The sequence below is a fragment of the Solanum pennellii genome, chromosome 8 (assembly GCF_001406875.1).
Source record: "Solanum pennellii chromosome 8, SPENNV200".
Classification (NCBI taxonomy): domain Eukaryota; kingdom Viridiplantae; phylum Streptophyta; class Magnoliopsida; order Solanales; family Solanaceae; genus Solanum; species Solanum pennellii.
In genome coordinates this window covers 6,863,697-6,869,218 of record NC_028644.1, presented here as the reverse complement: position 1 = coordinate 6,869,218, position 5,522 = coordinate 6,863,697, and positions in this window count along the sequence as shown.

The window sequence follows — 5,522 nt, the reverse complement described above, 5'->3', positions numbered from 1 at the left end:
TCTGAAGTCTAGGTCGCTTGCGTTCTTCGTTCGTTCACGCTCTTCTCCTCTTTTTTTTTATTTTTTTCTACAGATTCTTTTTACCCTAATTATCATATAATTAATTATAAAAATTGATAAAAGTAACCCACCATTAATTTTAAAGTTATCTCCTTTAACCACCAACTAAATAAATTATTACAATTACCCCACTAATTTCATAATTATAATTATGAATAGTACAAAACACCCATATAAAAATTTTAGCGGAAGTCTAACCAAGTCGGGGTTACGCAGTTTGTGACGGTCCGTCGTATCTACGACGGTCCATGCTGCAGGTCCGTCGTGAAGTTCAGAGAGTCAATCCCAGTACCCATATTCCAAGAGTTGAAGTGTTTTGGAACGAAGACCCTTGATGGACCGTCGTGCCTATGACGATTCGTCATACTTGCCGTCGAGGGTAATGAAGAGAGCAGCAGAAGAAATTGCACAAGTATGGGACGACGGAGTCCATGACGGTCCGTCGTGACCATGACGATCCGTCGCGTGGTCCGTCGACCCAGTAAGTATTTATCAAAAATAATTCTACTGCTCAAACCGACTAAATGGGTTGTTACAATAGAAACCAATTTACCCATCGTTCGTCCTCGAACGATCACAGGAAGAAAAAGGGAGGGCGAGAAAGAGTACCTGAATTTGTAAAAAGATGTGGATATCTTTCTTTCATATCGACCTCACTCTCCCATGTGGACTCTTCAACTGGCCGATCCTTCCACTGAACCTTGATAGATGCAATCTCCTTTGATCTCAACTTGCGGACCTCTCTATCTAGAATAGCAACAGGCTCCTCCTCATAAGACAAATTCTCATCAAGAAGAACTGAATCCCAACGAATAATGTAGTTTCCATCCCCATGGTATTTTTTCAGCATAGACACATGAAATACCGGGTGCACTCCTGACAGTCCTGGAGGCAAGGCTAATTCATAGGCCACCTCCCCCACGCGCTTAAGTACTTCAAATGGTCCAATATACCTCGGACTTAGCTTACCTCTCTTACCAAACCGCATCACACCCTTCATGGGTGAAACCTTCAGCAAAACTTGTTCACCCTCCATGAACTCCAAGTCTCTCACCTTTCGATCTGCATATTCCTTCTGCCTACTCTGAGCTGCTAAAAGCTTTTCTTGAATAGATTTCACTTTCTCTAATGAATCCCTCAAAAGATCAGTACCCCAAGGTCTAACCTCAAATGCATCAAACCAACCAATGGGAGACCTACATCTCCTCCCATACAGTGCCTCAAATGGAGCCATATCAATACTTGAGTGATAGCTATTGTTGTATGAAAACTCTGCTAAGGGTAAGAATTTATCCCAATGACCACCAAATTCTATCACACATGCACGAAGCATATCCTCCAACACTTGAATCGTTCGCTCAGACTGACCATCGGTCTGAGGGTGAAATGCAGTACTAAGGTCCAACCTAGTACCTAATTCAGCATGTAATGTTCTCCAAAACTTAGAAGTAAACTGCGTACCTCTATCTGATATGATGGAGAGTGGAACTCCATGCAACCGAACAATTTCTGAGATATAGAGTTTGGCTAACTTTTCTGCATTGTAAGTCACCTTGACCGGAATGAAGTGAGCAGACTTAGTTAACCTGTCAACAATTACCCAAATAGAATCAAACTTACCCAATGTCTTTGGAAGACCAACCACGAAATCCATTGCAATTCTTTCCCACTTCCATTCAGGAATGGGCATTCTCTGAAGTGTTCCTCCAGGCCTCTGGTGTTCATACTTTACTTGCTGACAATTCGGGCATTTGGCAACAAAATCAACAATGTCGCGCTTCATTCTACTCCACCAAAAATGTTGCTTTAGGTCGCGATACATTTTGGTTGCACCAGGATGTATAGAGTACCTTGAACTATGAGCCTCTGTAAGAATAGTGTGAATCAAATCATCAACACGGGGCACACATACCCTTCCCTTAATCCTCAAAACGCCTTCCTCATCAATTATTGCCTCTTTAGCCTCTCCTCGCAATACCATATCTCGAATTCGGCTCAGCTTCTCATCAGTAAACTGCTTCTCCTTAATCTTGTCAAGAAAAGAGGATCTTGCCTCCACACAGGCCAAAAGTCCTCCTTTCTCTAGTATTTCCAGCCTCATAAGGTCATTAGCCAAAGTCTGAACCTCTCTAGCCAATGGGCGTCTAGAAACCTGTAAGTGGGCTAAACTACCCATGCTCCCTGCTTTTCTACTTAAAGCATCTGCCACAACATTAGCTTTTCCTGGGTTATACAAAATAGTGATATCATAGTCCTTCAGTAGTTCCATCCACCTCCTCTGCCTCAAATTCAAATCTTTCTGAGTAAAGACATACTGTAAAATACGATGATCTGTATAGACTTCACACTTGACCCCATATAGGTAATGTCTCCATTGCTTTAATGCAAATACTACTGCAGCCAACTCCAAATCATGGGTCGGATAGTTACGTTCATGCACTTTTAATTGCCTCGAAGCATAAGCAATTACATTTCTCTCCTGCATTAGCACTGCACCCAAACCAGAATAAGATGCATCACAATAGACAATGAAATTCTTACCTTCCACTGGCAAGGTAAGAATTGGTGCAGTAGTCAACAAAGTCTTGAGTTTCTGAAAACTTTCTTCACATTCATCCGACCATACAAAGGGAACATTCTGCTTAGTCAAATTTGTTAGCTGCGAAGCAATAGAAGAAAATCCCTTGACAAATCGACGGTAGTAGCTAGCTAAACCAACAAAGCTTCTTACCTCTGTAACATTAGTAGGTCTTACCCAACTCTTCACTGCTTCAATCTTAGAAGGATCCACCATCAATCTTAGAAGGATCCACCATCACTCCTTCCTTAGAAACCACGTGCCCCTAGAAGGACACTAAATATAGCCAAAACTCACACTTGGAGAATTTGGCATAAAGCCTTTTCTCCCTCGACAATTCCAATACAATTCTCAAATGCTCCTCATGTTCTTTCCTGCTCTTTGAGTATATCAGTATATCATCAATAAATACAATAACAAAGAGATCCAGATATGGCTTAAAAATCCCCTTCATCAGGCTCATGAAAGCAGCAGGGGCATTCGTAAGCCCAAAGAACATTACTAAGAATTCATAATGCCCATACCTGGTTCGAAAAGCAGTCTTTGGCACATCTGCTGCCCGTGTTCTCAATTGATGATAACCGGATCTCAAATCAATTTTAGAGAAGACACAAGCACCTTGTAACTGATCGAACAAATCATCAATGCGAGGAATGGGATACTTGTTCTTAATAGTTACCTTATTCAGCTGCCTGTAGTCTATGCACATTCGAAAACTTCCATCTTTCTTCTTCACAAATAAAACAGGAGCACCCCAAGGGGGTGCGCTCAGTCTAATAAAACCTTTACCTAACAATTCCTGAAGTTGGGCCTTCAACTCCCTTAATTCAGCTGGAGCCATTCTATTAGGGGGAATGGAAATGGGGCGAGTACCCGGCTCCAGATCAATACAAAAATCAATATCCCTATCCGGTGGCATACCAGGAAGGTCTGCAGGAAACACATCCAGAAACTCACGGACTATCGAGACAGACTCAATCGAAGGTACTTGGGAAGTATCATCCCTGAGATGTGCCAAGAAAGCTAAACAACCCTTACTAACCATTCTCTTAGTACGTAGAAAAGAGATTATATGAACTGGAGTGGAAATATAGTCACCCCCCCACACTAGCGGACCTGTCCCAGGCTTGGCCAATGTCAAAGTTTTAGCATTGCAATCTAAGATTGCAAAATTTGGAGAAATCCAAGTCATACCCAGAATTACATCAAATCAACCATCTCTAGTATAATCAAATCTACATAAGTATTGCTCCCCACAAAAGTCACAAGACAAAACCTATACACCTTCTCAACTATCACAGACTCACCCACAGGAGTAGAGACACTAATAGGCATGTCAAGCAAATCACAATGTAAATCAAGACCAGTAGATACATATGAAAATGTGGATCCAGGATCAAATAATACAGAAGCCATGTAATCACAGACCAAAAGAGTACCTGTGATAACAGCATCAGATGTCTCTGCTTCAGATCTCCCGGGGAAAGCATAACAATGGGTCCTATCACCTGTCTGTTCATTGCCCCTACCATGTTGCGTTGCAGTAGTTCCAGCTTGCCCGCCACCCCGACTGATTTGGTGACCACCTTTACCTTGGCCACCACGTCCTCCAGAATGGCGGCCTCTCCCATGACCACCTCTACCTCTAACTATTGGGGGTCTGTAACTCTGTTTTGGACAATACTTCCTAATATGTCCAGTCTCTCCACATCCATAACAATTTCTGGAGTCAAGCATAGGTCTCTGTGAAAATGACAAAGTATGGGGATAACCTCCAAACTCAGAAAAAGTCTGACTGGGCTGCGATGGACCCCCAGCTAAAGCATGCAGTGAAGACTGAATAGGACAGGTTGGGTAACCTCATGAACTCTGCCCTCTGGAGTAAGAACCACTAAACTCACCTCCCTTACGGAACTTCTTAGATGTCGACGTCATGGTGAAGCCGTCTGGCTTCACCCCCTCCACCCTATCACAAAATCAACCACTTCCTGAAAGGATTTTGCTGCAGCAGCTTTCCGTAAGGCTGAGATCCGCAAATCTGACCTCAATCCTTTCACAAAACGGCGAATCCTCTCTTGTGGACTGAAGCAAAGCTGAGTGGCATACCTGGATAGTGCACGAAATTTAGCCTCATAAGCAGCAACAGACATCCTTCCTTGCTCTAACCTCAGGAACTCATCTCCTCCTATTCCTCAAAGTCCGGGGTATATACTTCTCCATAAATAAGCTAGAGAATGATGCCCAAGTCATAGGTGGTGCCTGTGCCGGTTGACACTCAACATACGACCGCCACCACATTTTGGCATCCCCCTGAAACTGATAGGTCACAAACTCGACTCCACCGAATCGTTCTACTATGTCCATATTGTGTAGCAGCTCATGACAATCAACCAAAAAATCATAGGCATCTTCAGATTCAGCACCCTTGAATACTGGAGGTTTCAACTTTAAGAATTTAGTGAAAAGTTCATGTTGATCACTTGTCATTATAGACCCTGTAGTCAATCGAGGAAACGTGCCTACTTCCAATGATGCATCCATGCGGGGAGCCACAGCAGCTGCATGTTGTACTCCCTGAACCTGAGGTGCTGGTGCAGAAAACACTGGAGGTGTCTGGCCCTGATCAGATAACCCGCTAAGATAAGTAAGAACCTGATTAATCATCTCTGGGGTAGGCTGGGGTGGTAATTCCTCATCTTGAACCTGCTCATTTTCCCCTTCTTCACCCTCTCTCACTACCTCATCAGTCGGTGGAGGAGTCACTGTCCTATTACTAGCTGGACCAGGTGTTTGTCCTCTACCTCTAGAGGGTTTCCTCCTGCGACCTCTACCACAGCCTCTTGCCACTGCTCCTCCTCGAGTTACAGCCCCAATGGTTGGCTCA